Raw genomic sequence first — 18,905 nt, forward strand, 5'->3', positions numbered from 1 at the left:
GACCTTAAGAGGTAATATCACACAACATTGAAGTCCTCATGTTTCATGGCTGCAGTGCATGCAACAGTCCCACATGATGGTGTCAGAAATCGATACAAAAAGGCTCCTTTGAACTTTCAATCAATCTCAAAGAAGCTCCACACACAGACACAAAGTCTGAGCACTCACAACTGACATCGCTTGGATGTTCACGTCAATATTTGTGTGCATCACAATACACAGACACATGCACAAAGGTACACATATGGCACGTAAACATGTGCATTATAAATTAACACTAATGCAGGCTGCAACAAAAGCCTTTATCCAGCTCTACCCGATGCTAATGCAATCAGAGGAGCTGAGAGCTTTGCAAAGCGAAGCCATTTAAAAACAATTTGAGCTGCAGAGAAGGGACAGGGCCAGAGGGTCAATGCTGCCATTAAGAAATTAAAGCTGAGGATTGATCACTGCCTGCTTAAGTGGGCCTTGTCTCCAATAGAAACCAAGCATGTGTTTGGGTTTGGGTTCTACAAACCTAAAGTCAGAAGGCAAAACTGTTCTTCACAAAGCAAAGTAATATTTCTGTGAAATGCATATACAAAACTTCGTTAATCTCTACAAATTTTGTGAATGAATTCATACGAAAGTGTCAGGATTGCGGTTCTGAAAGTGTTGGCAGTCATTTATTATCAAACCGTCTTTCTGGTTTTCAAAGAACAAACCCCAGTGGTTTCTCTATGCTGCTGAGCTGCAGCCGACAGAGAGCATGTAGGTGTCAGGTTACACTCAGATGGAGGTCAGGCTTGGGGAAGAGACAGAAACACGGAGCTGCTCTTGATTTTAGCTTCATTTATGAAGATGAAAAACAACAAAACATGAGTAAAAGTTCTACAAAATGCATCAATAAGTAACAGCCCCTTCATTTGCGACTGAGCTAATGGTTGGGAAGATGAGGCAACAGCAGCCCTTGTGAAAGACCAAAGACTCTCAAAATGATAGTTGTCATAGGAGTACAGTACATTACGGGCTGTTATTAAGGTAATGAGTCATCCCCAGGCCTTAGCTTGCACACTAATTGAGGTTTTGAGCTTGTAACAAAAAAGTGGACCATGATGTCTTATGTAATGACAGAGAGCAGAAAATTAAAGCTGATAGTGGGATAACGGAGAGCCTCTCTATGCCTAATGTGATAACACCTTCACTGAGTAAATGTCAGAGCTTTTATCCCCAGAAATGAATTGAGTCAATCAGTTTAGTAGCAGCTTCACTCCCTTTAGGTCTGTGTGTTTGTTGAGATGAACTGCTTCCGAGAAACTTTTTGAAAGAAGCACCTTCATTAATATGTTGGAATTAAATGAACCTCACATCAACAGAGCCATGGTGCATTTTATTCTTCCTAATGTTTCTATCTACTTTTTAACAATTCCTCTCTCACTTATTAGCTCCTCTGTTCAAAGATCAGATCTCAGTGACAAAAGAAATAAAGAAGATGCAATCTTTTATTATTTCATTTTGAAGAAAATTCCCAGATTTATTTTATTAAAAACTATTGACAAACCATTTAAAACAACAATAAGAATCCATAAAACTCATTAAAATTTTTAAATGTACCATTTTTCAAATAAATCAGTCAGTAGATTTTACAGTTAAATTCATTTACCTTTAGGTATAAATACAACAATATTACATAAAAGTCTATTTCTCCCAGGCAGTGTTCAAAATTGCGACCGTTAGGTATAAATGTCAGGCAAGACATTTATACGTATTCAGGTTAATCTTAATGGCAAGTAGAAAAAAAATCTACTCCCTTAAAACTAATCTACAAAATCTACAAACAAGAAGAAGATGACCTACTTGTATCTCACCACAGTGAACCTGATGGAAAAAAAGCCTCTGCTGATTCATGTGAAAGCACTGCAGCAAAGCCTGGCATCAGGGAGTCCCCAAGTCTGCAGAAAAATCTTTCTGTTTGTGAGTTATAAAAATATTATATAGGAAAAAAATGTTCTATCCTACCATCCTCATCATAAACATGTGGGGTTTCAGCTCAACCAAAGTGTGAGCTGATGAGGTCAGCAACACAGGAGTCCCTCAGGGGACGGTCTCTTCACCGTTCCTTTTCACTCTGTACACATCGGATTTCTGGTAAAACTCAGTCTCATGCCACCAGTAGAAACACTGAGATGAGTCTGCAGTGGTTGGATAAGACAATGGACTAGATTGGAGGATCAGCACAGTACAAGAAAAGGATGAGTTGGTGGCTTCGATCCTTTCATGTCTGAAACGAGATGTCGTTGATCTTCTACCAGCCTGCAGTAGAGTGGATCGACAAACTGATTCACAAAGCTGGAAAAATCCTTGGTCCAGGACAGGAAGTCTCTGAACAATCTGGTCTCCATCATGAAGAATCCATCACACCTATTACACGACACTGTGGAGCAACAGCAGGGCTCTTTTTCCAACACACTGCTGCAGCTCCGCTGTCACAAAGAACAGTTCAGGAAATTATTTTTCCTCATCCTCAAAAACTCATAAGTGTGACAGAGGTGGTCACATCTGAATGAACTGAAACCACCACATTAATTTCGGCAGTACTCCTACTCCCTAAATGACTCCTTCCATGGCTCACCAGCACTGACGTAGTACATTCAGCCTCCGGTTCTGTCTGTCTCTCTGTCTGTCTGTCTGTCTGTCTGTCTGTCTGTCTGTCTACCACAGTTGTTCTGTCTGTCTCTCTGTCTGTCTGTCTACCACCACATTTGAAGAATGCTGTAAATTTGTATTTTGTTTTTGATGAGATTTTCACAGTAAAGTTTACATCTTCTAAAATCAAAAATTTTAGGCACAACATAAAGTTATTTTTTTCCCATCTGAATATACATACTCGTATAGAATTGTGTGTTTTGCTCACATTCAACTAAAACTGAACATTTTATCAAATAGCACTGGTTTGGAGACTGTGGTGTAACACAAAGTTTACTGTGAAAAGCAAACATTGCTTTTTTTAAGTGTTGTGGAGTATCAGTGATAATGCTTCCCTTTTAAATGTCCTAGTAAACATGATGGAGTGCATGACAAGATGTTCTCTTTCAAATATCTGGATACTTTTAATAAAAATCCAGTGGTCTCTGCTGGAAAACCGAAAATGGGTCAGCATGGACATGAGTCGACAGGATAATGATTCAAAAATAGATCTAAATTATATCAACAACTTATGGGGTGAGATGAGAGGGGTGAGCGATTAAAGAGACAATCCAGAGGTAATGTGCATAGTAATGGTCAAAGATCTCCCTGTCCGTACACACTAACTTATAGAAGTGTTGGTCTGTCAAAAAGGGGGTGGTTACCAAAGTAAATCAATCTAATTATTCCAAGATTATTCTGGGCTATTGTGTTCCTACTCAACAAGTTATACATATTTCCAATGAAGATCTTTTATCCCATCTCCTTCATAAAAAAGGGTCTTTGACATTTAAGTTCTCCTGATAAGTTATAATTTGGATCTGACCTCATCCTCTGCCAATCAAAGGGAAAGTCAGCTTATGCATAAACAATTCACTACTTGTTTTAAAAACCATAAAAAAGGTTTCCCCAATAAACAGATGAATCACCAACTTAAGTAAGGAATCAATCCATCACATAGCACCAATTAGGATCAGTTAAGGACTTAAGGACTTTGACACCAGTGGATTAGACATCTGTAAACTGGGAGGAGGGACCCCCTCCTGTTTGTTTCCCAGCTTCTGTTAAAGCAGCAGAGCAAAAACCAACAAACCCTCTGATAACACAAGTGCACAATAAAGTAGACCTAATACCCTGCAGAGGCTGTATTGTCTCATGGGTTCCTCCCATGATGAAGGACCTGTGATGAAAGCCAGGTTAGTCGTTTTGTCTACGCAGACATCTGTGTGCAGCACTTTCCATATCAGTAAATCAAATCTGTTCATGTACATCTCAGGTGTTTGGTGTGGTGATGCTATGCTGAGGCGTTGCCTTAATGGCTGGTGGCTTGTTGTCATTTCAGAGACAGTACTGGAGGAAGATTTCGACTGCTGCTTCCTTTGACAACCCCGAGGCTCATGGGAGTTGACTCAGCAAATAATCACACAGCAAATAAGACCTCCAAAGAAATGTTTGGCTGAACTAGCAAAATTTTAAAGAGGTCCCAGTTAGACCACTATGTGTCTTGTAAAACGCTCTAATTAACTTTAGTACTATTTAAAGTAAAAATAACATTCATCTAGTGGGTTCCTACCAATCAGGATTGACACAAATGGCCAGTCGAGTAGCTTCCAGTGACTATAGAACATAAACAAAATCCTTTTGATTTAAGAGAAAGCTAAAAAACAAAAACATGTGAGGCCCTGTGTGGGCTGAGTGCCCACACAGCCCAGAGACAGTTTCTTAGTGTGTGACCCATTGGTACACAGTGGCCCCAACATCTGGGGCTGAAAAGGTTTGACCCAAGTATTGGCTTAGTCTGGGGAGGCTCCTCCTCAGCCCACATGAACATGTCTGCTAGGTACTAGCAGCAATCACAATTTTGAAGTTGAAAGTGTCTGAATTTGAGTAAATTACAAAATAAAGCTGTTGACCTGACACTAAAAAAGGCACTACCATTGAAACTGGAATATTGTTACAAGACCAAGCAACATTGAAGAACAAGTTGGAAAGGTTTCAGTAATTATGTTTGACAATTGGACCAAGACTCTGTCTCAGTTAAGTTTATTAGTTTGGCTACCTAAGCTGTGTGTGTTAACCAAATCTCATTAATCATGCTGCTGGACAAAGAGGTATTAAAAGGTGTTAACACAAAGTGTGCTGCAGCTAAAACTCTCAATGCACATTAAGACATCCAGTATAATTTAATCTGAAATCCATCTGAAGCTAAAGAAGAAGAAGAAAAGTTTCAGGCTTAAAGACAAAGTGTAGACAACTTTTTATACTTTTTTCAACACTATTGTTAATCAGATTGTCTTACCAAAACTACCAGTTTTACAAATCAGGTTGGACATCCAACATTGCAGTCGCAAATGAATAAAGGACTTGATAAGAAAAAAACCCTCACCTACAAAAACCCGCAACTTTTTATTAGGTTTCCAAAGACTTCTGGCACCAGTGTGCTGGAAAGAAAAGTAAATGCTTGTCTGTATGCTGAGAAGTGAGTCCACTTAAAATCCATCTGTACAAATTGACCCACTTCAACAATTGCTCGCTTTTCGGACCAACCGCATCCTATTCTTTTTTTTGTCTAGCAAATAACACTAATTGTTATTTGTGTAGCAGCGTGATCCGGTGTCACTGGGGCACGATAGAAAGGCTTGGCCATTGTTACTTTTCCATTTTTAGTCTACATCAACAGAAATCAATTAAAATGTTGTTTTCATTTCTAAATGAAGAAAATATGAATAAACTCGTTATAGGAAATTACTTCATAGAAAAGAGAGGAAAGAGGTTAAGAGTAAATCATTTAGGAACTAAACTGTTTGATTTAAAAGTGATGTTATGCAACAACAAGGAAGCTAATCACAAATGGAGACTAAGTGAAATAACACCTTTAAAACAAACAGTTGTGTGTGGATGGTTGCAGTAGATAACCGTCACTCTGCATGAGCAGCCTCATGTAATTCTAGAGCCTGATCGATTATAGACCAGAATCAATAACATTGAACATGCCTGCCCGGATGCTAACTCAGTTGACACACTGGTGTGCAGGCACATCAAGACAATCACAAAAATAAGAAATTGTTTTAGAATTGCAATTAAATCTAAATAAAAAACCCTCAAAGCAGTACAAAATGTTATGTAGGTGAAGAAATTGAACCAAGTCGACCCTTGGTGTCCATAGTTAGCTTCTTTAGAAAAGTCGAATACATGCAGGAGAAATCACTCTCACAGTGAAACTTGTAGAGTTAGCAGGAAGAAGAGAGGGAAACTTTGCTTATTGCCAGAAACGCTGGCTGTCTTCTGTCCCCTGTGTAATAACTGCAGGATTGCACTGCAAACACAAATACAATGGTGTCTCAATGTGCACACACATGGTCCTGAGCAGGATTTCTTCATATTCAGCTCAAGTTTCACAGTTATTTCATAACACAAGGCTGGTGGTCTGATACTGTCAGTATCTCTAAAAGTGCATTGTGACACATTGTGAGACTTTTTCCATTCGGTATGCGACATACATGCAGAAACCAACCCCAACCACTCTGGCCCATCAGATAAACACTAAAATAAGCTCAAACATGCGTTGGAATACATTGATAACTCTGAAGAATGTAAGAGTAAATCACATGATGTAAAAAGGGAGATATGGTAGCAGTTTTACGTTGTCCTATTGACCGGTCGGTGAAAGTCCAGCTACAGCTCACTGATTGACTGAAATGCAGCAGGAGCTGCAGGTTGTGTCAGTGAGAAAATTAACATACAGTCACAGCTGAGTGACTTCTTGACACTCAGACATTTTATTCTGGTCAGATAAGAATACAAAGAGCAATGCTGCTCATCAGTTCTGGGATAAATATTCAGTTCTGACTGTTTTTCATCTGTGACCAGGTCATTGTCAGTCTTTCTGTTTAGTTTCTTATGTGAGCCATTTGAATCTCTCGGCCACAAGCTTTGATTGGAAAGATATATTTCAGGTTTCAAGTGATTTTGTAATAATAAGTCAAAAAGGATGATCTTCCTGCACCTCACAGTAACTACAGGTGTTCCACAGGGATCTATTCTAACCCACATTTTATGTTCTCTTGATGTTCTCTTATTATAAGAGACCATTTTATGTTAAGAAAACATTGAGCTTCATCCAATGATAGATAGTTACTGTCGTGGGACAACAATGACTTTATCCAGTAAAAATACTTTTACATGCTGATGATACAATTAGGTATAATTGAACATCCAACATTGCGGTCGCAAATGAATAAAGGACTTGATAAGAAAAAAAACCCTCACCTACAAAAACCTGCAACTTTTTTGCGGGTTTTTGCGGGTTTAATACACTGGGAGTTCAGTGTATTTAACCTGAACTCCCATTGTGGATTTATCTTTTGTTAATGAATTTTGACAAAGTGTGGAATCTGTGGTTAAATAATGACAAAATATGGTTGAGACAGCATTATTTGTAAATTTAAAGACTAGCAATGATAAATTATGTGCTTCTTTTTTACAATCATTTAATGCACAGAGAAAATGATGTTACACAAAAATGCCTTATCATGTGGTTTCTCCAAAAGCTACAATTCAATGTTCATATTTCTAACAAAGGTAGATTACTAGATGTTTAAGTAGTATAAACTAGTATTACCAGACCTTACTAGATGTTTTATAACTAGTTTCTTGTTGCCAAGAATTTTATTTCTCCTTTTTTAGACCTTGGAAACATTTAGAAATTCATCCATAAAAAATTTGCATAAATTTCAAATATGCAAAATTCATGTGGGAGCAATAAATGTACTTTTGGATGCAATGATCACTATTGTACTGGTTTTCTTAGATGTCTGACCTGCCAATTTAGACTTAAATGCAGGTTAATTTAATTTAATTTCTTTTTTGTAGTTTCTTTGGCACTATTGGCCTTTATTGAACAGTAAATAGACAAGAAGTTGGTTGGAGCGAGAGGAGGAAGACATGCAGCAAATGGCCCAAGACTAGGAATTGAAAACGGAACAACCACATTAAGGACTGTAGTCTCTAGACAACAAACTGAGCCACTCAAAAGGAATTTTAAAATATTTTTCAAGTTGTGATTAAAATTTAAAACTGTAATATTTGACTTCCAAAAGACAGCAGTCACAACGTTCATTCATTCATGTTTCAGGTCAGCCAGTCTTCTTACCTTTATCCAAGAATAACACACTGCAAATTGGACTTTCAAAGGAAGCACATCTCGTTTAACCTTAGCTTAAGCAAAGACATTGAAAGTCAGGCGTGTTAAGCCCATCTGAGCAACCCTAAAAATTACATTCAGAGATCAGTAAACTTAATGATCTAGACCTCTTCTGACATTTCAACTACAGTTGACATTGTTTGGACTGGAGATGGGGCATCTTTAGTAAAAGTGGGCATTTTTTATTTTCAAAAACCAGAAAAAACAAATACGATTTTTCAGCGTTTTACCTGCCGAACACTAGCCACAGATTTCTAGGAAAACCAGCTTCATTTAAGCATCTAAATGCAATTAAGATGACTCGTTGAAGTTCAAGCAAGTTCGAACTGTGCCTTTGAATGGAGAAGAAATTGCATTTCAACTTAGCATGGATGTTGCCAAGAGACGGACGGCATTGTTGAAGCATTTCATAAAAGACTGAGATTTTTCTTCACAACCTTCTCCAGGGTTCAAAGAGAATTATGAGAATAGAGAAAATACTTTGCAGATGTCAGAGGTCAGCAGACATTGGGCAGACTGGTTTACAGAAAGGCAACAGTTGCTCAGATAGCCTCTTCCAACAAACAAGGTTTGCAGAAAACTGTCTTTTAAGGCACAACACAACCTGGAACAACACAACCTGGAACTAGCTACAGCAGCAGACGACCACACCACTCCTGTCAGCTGAAAGTAGGAATCTGAGGATATTCAGGCAGAGTCACCGAAACTGGACAGTTACAGATTGAAAAGATGTTGCCTTGTCTTGTATTTGGTTGTGAATTTCAGATAAATGATTAAAATTTTACATAAGCAACAGATTTAACCCACCTCAAATCAATGCTTTAAGATGACGCTTGTAACGGTGCAAAATTTATTTTCATGACCCCTTAGAACCAACTGAGTATTGTTTAACAGCCACAAACAGCCTGATAATTATTTTGACATGTCAAAAAAACATATGTGGCAGCCTGGCCAAGCTGTTGATCAGATTGTGAGTGGTGCCGTGTCAAATGCAACTTACATCATTAAAAAGCACGACTGACACACAATGGAGTGATAAAAGGTATAAGTAAGGGAAATGTAATAACTTATAACCTTTTATTTTGTAGACTAGGTATAAACAAAATTATTAGTACATCTCTACATTTTGAACTAAATTACAAACCTGTAATAAAACCCTCTTCTGTTGCCTTAAGACTCAATACTGGGATTTTACCTGTAAATTCTGGGAATCTGCTTTTTAATGAAAACAGTTGTTTTTTTTTGGACGTGAAGCAAACTGAGTAAACAGTCGGCTGGTTAGACCTTAGGTGACAGGGCAGCTTCAGGCCTGCTGACTCCACAATCTGTGAGCCACCAGTCCATCATAACCACTCCCCTTCACAACACACACACACGCACATGCACACACACTGTGTCACAACCCACAACAACAATACATGACAGCTCAAAGTCCAGCCCTGAGTAAGACAACCACACCAACTGAGTGAATTTAATTCATCCCCATTTGGTAATAATGAAACATAACGACAATATGGTGATTAACGAGTCTCATAGTTTAAGATAAATTAAAGTTTCTTAGTGCTCTCAAACTATTTTGTTTGATATAAAAACAGAGAAGTTTGAAAATGCAATGAATCTATGAACAATAAGGATCCAAAACTGAATATTTATCAAACAAACACTCTCTGAGGTAAATATTTAGCTTTCAGTTTGGTCTTCCAATATTTTACTTATATACAAGAACAGAAAACTACCAAATAGATTCATAAAGTTGAACCACTTCAACTTTCTGGACTGTGCCTTTAAATCTGCTGTCATATATATTCTTATAGTAACTCACCTCTGCCAATAATTGTAGCAGTCCATAACAAGTCGCAATCTCATGCCAACCGGGCCAGCGTGCTGCTTTTCACACGGTCCGCGCAGTAAACACACACACGCATGCACACTGACGCGCCACTGTCATCTGCACGTTGTGTGTTCCCCCCTCTCTTCTCTGCGAGATTACCCGTGTGTGTGTCATCTGCATCTAATGACAGCTGACTAACTACATGCCACAAATCCTCTCTGCTCTCTGTCCCCTCCCCCTGACTCTCTCTCTCTCTCTCTAACACACACGCACTCGCCGATTTCTCTCTGTCTCCTCCCACCACACACACATACACACTCCTCCCTCCTATTAGCTGATGTCCAGAGAAAAAACCTGTCTCTCCTTTATCTCTCACTGCCTTTCTAGGTACAAAAGGATTTGCATGACCTGTTGTTCTTTTGTTTTGGCGTATCGTTCTGTGGATGGTTTTCATTTTCTAATGCAATTGTCCAAGACCTACTTTTTTGTAAAACTACCTTTGACTAGTGGAAGCAAATACCAATGCTGGTGAAAGCAGAAGAATACACACTTTATTTGCATCCGGCACCTTCATGATAAACCTCATTGCTGCTTTGATAATAAGCTCTAGACTAACTGACAGGGCAGAACTCAAAAGAGTCGAGGGGTAGAGAAAGACACAGTGATGAAGTAGTTCAGCGAACAACTGCAGCTTCCCACATAAACAGGACTACACACACACGCACGTACTCACACACACAAATACTGTCAGCCTAACTGCCTCCCTCACATCTTTCTCAGCTTTCACTTTCTATGTTGTCATGTCAGGGTGTTCCTGTTTGCTTCAGTAGCTTGTTGCGCGTTCCGGAAATTTCTACTTTCGAAGCTTGGCTCTATAAACTCCAGTATGAGTCCTCATAATTTAGTCTCCCCATTCAGGAAATCATGTTGTACACTTGAGATAACACATTTATGGTCTCCCACCGCTGAGCTCTGTTAGGCTGCTCAATTGAAATTTAATGAAGAGACTAGAAATAATGTGCAGAAACTAGCAGTTGATAAAGGAAGTGTACCGAGAAATGGGCTGGAGAGCAGGTGAAGGCCTAGATTTTAAACTCAGATCTGCCACCATATTCGCTAATGCACTATATCTAAGTGCTAAGATGAACTAACAAGTTCTGGTCAGTGACCAAATGGGTCGAAACTAAAACTCAAATCTTTTTTTTTAGCTAAGTAAACACATAATATGTCAAAATATCCTGCTAACTGTAATGCTCTTCAGTGTGGAAGTTGTAATGAGCGAAGGTGGTATAACATCACAAAGGTTGATGTTATATCTAAATTATTTATTTAGTATGATGATTTTAAAATATGGGTAACAAATGAGACACAAAGCAAGTAAGACAACAACAGGCAGAAAACAAGAGCTCACCAACCTCTTACACAGAACATCCTGGTCAACATCCACTTTGGAAGATTAGTCTGTCCTCTCTGTAACAAACAACAAAACATCTAATTTAATATAAAGGTCCAGAGTGTCAGTTTAACGTGTAATATGGAGATTAAATTACCCCTAGGAGGATTCAAGTGGCATCAGAAGACACATTTTTGAACTGGCTTTTATTTTGGGGTTTCAGAGAAAAAGAGGCTGGATAAAAACACATGCAACACAACTCAAACTTTGATACATTGACATTTATAGTTGTAATGCGACAAAATATGACTGTAAACGAAAGAAAGGTATGAATACTTTGGAAGGTTAATGTTTTGTAACAAAAATAACATTTCTTTAGTATTTTTTGTTTTTAAATGTTACTCACTGCAAAAAATTAAATATTTCCCATAACAATACATGGTAACTCTGAAAGGACTCGTCCTGCTGGTTAGTCAAAGTTTGGCCACATAGACACTGATACTAAAGCAACCACACTCAATCTGAGAACACAACCTGTTTTACTAACAACACCCAGGTGGCATTCACCACAAGGCCAACCGGTGGGTCAAAACCCATCAGGCAGCAGCAGGTGGACCCAGACAACACCAGCAGGACGTTTTACCTGTTTTGATGAATCATACGCAAGGTGGTAAAATAAATACCTTTCAAACAGTAAATGCGTACTTTTTGTGAATAAGTAAAATCAAATGTTTCCAAATATTCCTAGAAGAATTAAAAAGGTGTTTAAGTGCTTTGTGATCCATTGGCCACGCCTGGGTTCACATGTGTGACTCGGCATTTCATAAATACTATGCTGAGCTTTCATAATAAAATAGTTGGGCTAAATATCACCTTAATCATCCCCCACTGGTAATTCTGGAAATCTCACGCCAGCCAGCAGCAACAGAGAAACCTGGAGCCTTCCCCAGATAATGACAGCAGCCTGAGAGGACGAGCCAGAGCGCTTTCAGGCATTTTTCACACCACCAGTTTGACCTGGACCAGTGTGGTGCTGGTCCAGGTTCACAGAGTTCCCACTGGTCATAGGGTTCACATTTATGAGAAAAAAACAGCTGATGCTGAAGGAAAACCTGCTTGAATCTGACTTTAGTCGGCACACTTTTGCCGTTTTTCTGTTTTCAAGAAACACAGAGCTGTGTTGTGACTGATGAGTCGGGGATCGGGTGTCACGTTGCAGTTCCCGTAACAAAAACACCCGAGAGCCTACCTGCTCGCCAGGCGTTGGTAACATTGTGCTGCTCTGCCTCACCTTGAATAATCTGGATGATAAACATCACCTTTTCAGGGAATATTACAATCTTCTCTGGTGAATCACTTCCTGTCCTCAACCTCACTTAAACAAACTGAGTGATTACAAATAAAAGTGTCCAGTGTATTTGCATTTAGCGCCCATTACTCTGATACCCTGAAGTAAAATCAAGGGCAATCTTTAGAAGTTCCCTCGTCAATAAAAGGAATCCTCATCTAATCTCAGTGTAAATCTGTGAAAGTTCTGTGAAGTCCTCAGAGATTTTTAGAGGACATTAGAGAGCAAACAGCATGAAGACGATGGAGTACAGCAGACAGGTCAGGGAGAAAGCTGTGAAGAAGATCATGGTCTCACTGGCTGTGTTTCTACTAACCATGCAATTGCACAAATTGGGATTCTGAAAATAAATTCACTTAATGGAAACATGGCAGAGCTGCTCAGTGGCGCAGTTGGTAGAGCTGTTGCCTTGCAGCAAGAAGGCCCTGGGTTTGACTCCCAGCCCAGGGTCTTTCTGCATGGAGTTTGCATGTTCTTCCTGTGCATGCGTTGGTTCTCTCTGGGTAAACTGGCTTTCTCCACCAGTCCAAAAACATGATGTTTAGGTAAATTGGTCTCTCTAAATTCTCCCTACATGTGTGTGAATGGTTGTTTGTCCTGTCTGTCTCTGTGTTGCCCTGTGACTGACTGGCGACCTGTCCAGGGTGACCCCGCCTCTCGCCCCAAACGTTCGCTGGAAATAGGCACCAGCATCCCTGCCAACCCCACTAGGGACAACACGACAATTTTTGTGCTAGGATGAGGTGATTTTTCAGGCGTATTGACATTAGTGTATTCTGTAAAGTTGCAATGGGAACTCTTATAAAATAATTAGAAGCAAAATCCCATTTGGTCATAATTGGACCACAGCAAGCATGAGGAAGAATGTGCTCTGCCTAGATAAGAGAGAAACTTAACATTTGTCCTACACACAAAGTTTCATGTGATGGAAAACTAAAACTGCGCAACATCCCAGTGGTAAAACTTGGTGGTGGGGATGCTTTTCCTACAAAATACATGACAACACTGAAAGAAACCTAGGCTACAAAAAACCTCTCATAAGGTACATTAACTTACATACTACTTAAGTATATGTACTTAAATAGTACATAAACTTAAGATTCATGTACTACTGTGCATTGGTGTACGATAAATCCCAATAAAATACATTTGTGTTTTAGTTTATGGCAGCAGAATGTAAACCAGTTCAAGGGGTGTGAAAACTTTTGCAGCATTGTGTTTGGCTTAAAATTTAATCAGTTAAGTTTTTTAATCTAATTTATGCAGCTCATTTTAACCAAGTCTTATGACCTCTTAGTGTTCAGTCTAATATTTGGGCCAGTGTGAAAGAGGGGGAGGGGTTAGAGTAACCAAAAAACACCAAATGAAAAAACAGCAAAAAGAAGAAGTTGGTTTTTTTGGTTGCCGTCCAAAGCCGAAGCATCTGCTGCCGCCTCCTCCCAGCGCGTGCACATCTCAGAGCAGATGATAGGCCGTTCCTGTACATGTGGGACTGCGGCCTTCACAGTCATCCTGGAGAACTCAAACCGCTGAAACTTCCGCACGCACCTGCCACTGCTGGGAGGGTTGCATGTTTTCAGTTAGTGTGTGTGCATCAGTGTGTGTCCATGTAGGAGGGACGGACAGCTGATCTCTTCCCAACTGCTGTGCAAACTTCACAAATCGCACACAAGCACAAATGTCGTTCCTGTATGCACAATGACAAGAACTCCATGTGCTTCAGATTGATGATTAATTTCAGGAAGAAGTTTGTGTTAACCATTGCAGACAGACAAAGGTGGATAAATAATAAACAAATGGCATGATCTGTTACAAAGACTCGTTTAATAGTTAATGCACTACTATAACTCACTGAAACATGCAGAGAAAAAGTAATTTAATTGAGTTTGATTAGACTTCAGGACATGAGGACAGAACATCACTTAGTCTTCTTCAACATTTCAAAGCAATAGGAAGTGTGAGCTTACTTATTTCCTTCTTGCATAAATTTCTCTTTTATTTCTGCATGGGGTTTTTGATTACCAAGGAAGAAGGTTGTGTTTATACCTTGTGAAACATTCTTGTCTTTATTTGGTCCTAAACTGTGGATCATTATCCACCAGAATAAAACAAATAACCTGTTTCAGTTTTCTGCTAAAATCCACCAGAATGTCTTGGTATTAGAAAGAGTTTGATCAGCATATTAAAATAACATTTTCAAATTATCGGTCACATTTTCTTTTAAAGCGGGGTATTGTTTATTTTCCAGGAACATACTGCCATTTTATACCAGAATAGAATAACTCCGTTACCTACACTTGTAATACAATGCTGTGTATATCAAAGCTAATTTTTTTTATTTTTTTACTTCACATCATAGCCATACCTGATGCCTTTAAATTGGATTCTGTTCCTTTAAGAACCTCCTATTCTTTGCGACACTCCCCCTTCAGCAGGTCGTCACACCAACGCTTCTACATGCTGTCCACCGATGTCATTAATTGTTCTAAGGAGCACTGCAGGTTGCATGATAAGCTCCACTACATGTTTGCCATCTGCTGCTGCCACTAGTCTGAAGGAGCTGTGTGGGAGCTGCCACCCCCCCAGGTGGAGGACTGGCACTCAAAGGTGGAGTTTTGGCTAAATGGGCGGAGCATTGTATGTTGCAGTTGTTAAGGCACCCTCAAATGGCTGCAGTGGGAGATTCAAGGATTCCTTAAACATGAATGACTGAGTCAAAGCAACACTGGGTATATTTTGGATGAGGGGATAGCATTTTAACATGATATAAAACTCAAGAAGTCGATTTTCCACAATCCCAGTCTCCAGTCCTTGGGGGCCGCAATCCTGCAGTTTTTAGATGTGCCACAGGTACAAAACGCTGGAATGAAATGGCTTAATTACCTCCACCTTGTGTAGATCAGTTCTCCAGAGCCTTAATTATTCTATTCAGGTGGTGCAGCAGAGGCACATCTAAAAGTTGCAGGACTGCAGCCCTCGAGGACTGGAGTTTGAGACCCCTGCTTTAAAGAGATTATTAGGGATAGTCATATTTATACCACCTTTAACTTTGTCAAAAAAGATATTTATTAAGATGGAATTATTTTCCTCTTGAATAAATGTATTAAAGTTGAATGTTTAACTTTTTTACATTTTTAAGTGTTGTATAATGTTGTTGCAACATCCATCTTTATTGGAGACGCCAGCAAAAGTTCCTGTGTCTGTGCCATCTCTGCTATCTGCAGCTTCATTCACTAAACATCCCCATGTTTCAACACAAGGCAAAGTTCATCCTGCACAGACAAAGCCACAGGTATATGCTGCAGGATGCTGTGGAGCGTTTGACTGTTAATTATTTGCATACTCGACACTGTGGTAAGAAAACTCTACGGCGCAGGCACACACGTTGATGGGAGAGCACAGGGGAGCTGTGGAGAGTCAACGAGGGCCACGCAGAGACACGGCCTACTTCCTGGCTGTGATTAATTTCTGTTACCAAGCAGCTCTATGGTAACACAGACATCAGTAGCTGCACTGGCTTTACAGTGCAACCACACATCAGACACGTATCAGTCCTGGTCAGAGTTACATTTATGAATAATGCACAACACAATGACGTGCTAATATATTCTTGCACCTTTTTTTAAATTTTGTCACATTATAACCACAACGTTCAGTAGCTTTTCTTATTTATATGTGATGAATCAATACAAAATAGTGAAAAGTTGAAATGTCATCCTGAACCTTTTTTGCAGAGCCATCTTACTACAGTTACAGCTGCAAGTCATCTACCAGCTTTGCACTGAGATGTTTTTTTCTCAATTCTTCTTAGCAACATAATTCATGATCTGTCAGATTAGATGGTGAGTGCCTCAGTTTCTCTGGACTTTAACTAAGCCATTCTAACACATCTAAAACACCTTTATTTTGACAGTAAATATATTTTGAGTTATCTTTCTGGACAGTAAAATGTAAAACACTTTTATCAGATCACTGTGTGAACTCTATGCATCACTTTACTTTTCAGAGTAGAAGTCAGAAAAATAAATTGAAGCCATATATTTGGAAAACTTTGTATTGGATCTGTTTTAAAAATCACAATATAATCCCTGTTAGAGATTTTCTTCTTGTCTCGTCTTCTTTGCTAGTTGATTCTCAGTGATGAGTCTCTTTCGCTATGAGACCCATTTCATTTTTACAATTGTTTTGTTTCCTGAAATGCCTCACAGCACGTGGCCCACCAGCTACAAATGAAAATAATAAACCGAGCTGCGACACATTCTACGAGTCTTTGACATCATCTGGGGACAGGAAAGTTCTGTGCTGACTCATTCATCTAAATGAAAAACAAACAAAAACAAAACTTTCATCTTTAAAAAGAGTCAAATTTAAAAAAACAAGAAAAAAAAAACAGCTCACAGTAGTGAACAGCGGCATTTTCAATCTGGCTTGTATGAATTTTCCCCATCGTGTGGATAACCCATCTCACTGGGGAACATCTGAATGAGCTCTGGCCAGCGGCAGTGTTTGCTCTGCTAAAGCTTGTTATGCCATTAGCTTGTAACATCCAACTGCAGGCCTGTGCAGTCACTCGCTCTCTGCACCTCAGCTCTGCTGTCATAGTGCTGGAGAATTACAGCCGCCGTCAGATCCAGCTAACCAAATTAGCACCTGTTATGCAACCTGCTGCACTTGGCTCCCTGGTCTGGAGAGTAATCCTGCACAGCTCTCAGTACGGTGGTCTGCACGTAGAAGGCTCCTGCAGACTGTACAAACAGAACTGTTCATGTTCCGAAAGCAAAGCAACTTTGCTGCCTTTCCTAAAGATTTTTTATATTTAATGAGAAAGTCAGAGTTTCAACAATAAAATGTTGGAATATGAGAAATGATAGATTTTTATTGGAAGAAAATATACTGAGGGGGAGAGATTGGCTCATTTACACTGATTCATTGTGTTCAATAGGTAGTACAGTTTTTACATTGTAAAAATACATAGAAAATCCAACAATTAAGCCAGCTTCAAATTTGCACACAAAAAAATAAAAAAATAAATTCTTCCTGTTCACATACGTCATTAAAATCTTTATGGATGGAATTTTAATACCATAGTTTATCCAAAAAAGTCCATGTGCCTGCTAGAATTTAAAAATAACACTCTTAAGTGTCCTTATGGGGGCTCTTACTAAACTTTGCTGAGAAAATGTTGCTGTGATTGTGGCTCTGAAAGGGGCCATGGCACGGCTCTGGGAGTGAGTGAGTGAGTGACTGCGTCTGTGCATGTGCCTGTGATAGTTAATTAGAGCACTTGGTCCCAGGAGGATTAGACATTGGAAGACGACTGTCTCTGCTACGTGACAGAAAGCCAGGAGCAGCGTGCGGTTGATTAGTTAGTGGCAGCAAGAAAGCCTAGACGTAAACAAACATAGATTAGCAGACAAGCTGACACACGCCCATGGTACATTTAAATAAATGTAAAAATGAACCGGACGTGTGGAACTTCATGGACAAAGTGGACCTCGAAACACACACACGCTAAAGTTATCTCTTTTTGTGTGGAAAAGATGCATTTACTTGAGTGTTGGTTGATGGGTTATTAGGATTTCAGTAATTGGAGTGAGGATGTTGCTCTGTGAAGTAAAGAGGATAAGAAGCAGAAGGAAAGTAGTTTCTAGGAAAAGACCAAACATGAAATTCTGTTAAAACTTGAAGATAATTTGCAGTGGCAATGGCTACAGACGTCTCACAATCACAAGGTTGTTGATTACACTGCGGTTTGCCCAGTGCCATAATCAAAGAGTCCTTGGGCAAAACACTGCTTCCAAACTATCCCTAAAAGACCAATATGCAAAATATAATAGATTTGGTTGTCAGTCTATAAATGCATCAACAATCCTGGAAAAAAGGAAGTAAAAATGAAGTTAAATTGATGGTGGCCAAAATGGTGAACTTCAACATATCAAGGGTTATTTACAATAAGGCTGTTTTTTTATAGAAATTGTTTGTACTTTTTGTTTCATGTGGTAACACTGTTATTAAGAGTTCAACACATGGCAGCAGAGGGTAGTTTGTGGTTCACCACACACTGAAAAGGTTTATAACAAAATAAAGAAAAACACCTAACAGCCAAACAATTACAGTTTCAGAAGAAGTAAAGTTATCACAAAATGGAAACTAAAGCTAAACGTGAGCTTTAACTACAGAAGATGGATATCCCTAACACCATTGAGATGTTAGACACATAAATGCAACTTCCGTACTGCAGTGCTAGATTTCACTAGTAAAACTTGATGTAAACTGGCCATATTTTTTTCAACAAAACTTTGCAAACGACGGCCCACAGCATGTCACCTAGCTGCATTTCCACGCTGTCTTCCAATATTTTAGGAAAATTCACAAATTTTTCCACAGATAATTTGGAGTCACACTCCACAGAAAAATCCATACTAAGGTGAATCTGCAAAAAGCTGAAATATGAATAGTTGGGTGT

General features: G+C 39.2%; 1 protein-coding gene across 1 annotated transcript in view; it reads right to left on the reverse strand.

The window, feature by feature from the left end:
* LOC122841636 (nuclear receptor coactivator 2-like) overlaps positions 1–18,905 on the reverse strand; it is a 55,446-nt gene that overhangs the window by 33,002 nt on the left and 3,539 nt on the right. Inside the window, exon 2 of the mRNA XM_044135110.1 lies at positions 11,114–11,168. The gene's annotated coding sequence lies outside the window, so the exon portion shown is untranslated. The remainder of the gene's footprint in view (positions 1–11,113; positions 11,169–18,905) is intronic.

The sequence above is a fragment of the Gambusia affinis genome, linkage group LG12, assembly GCF_019740435.1.
Source record: "Gambusia affinis linkage group LG12, SWU_Gaff_1.0, whole genome shotgun sequence".
NCBI lineage: Eukaryota > Metazoa > Chordata > Actinopteri > Cyprinodontiformes > Poeciliidae > Gambusia > Gambusia affinis.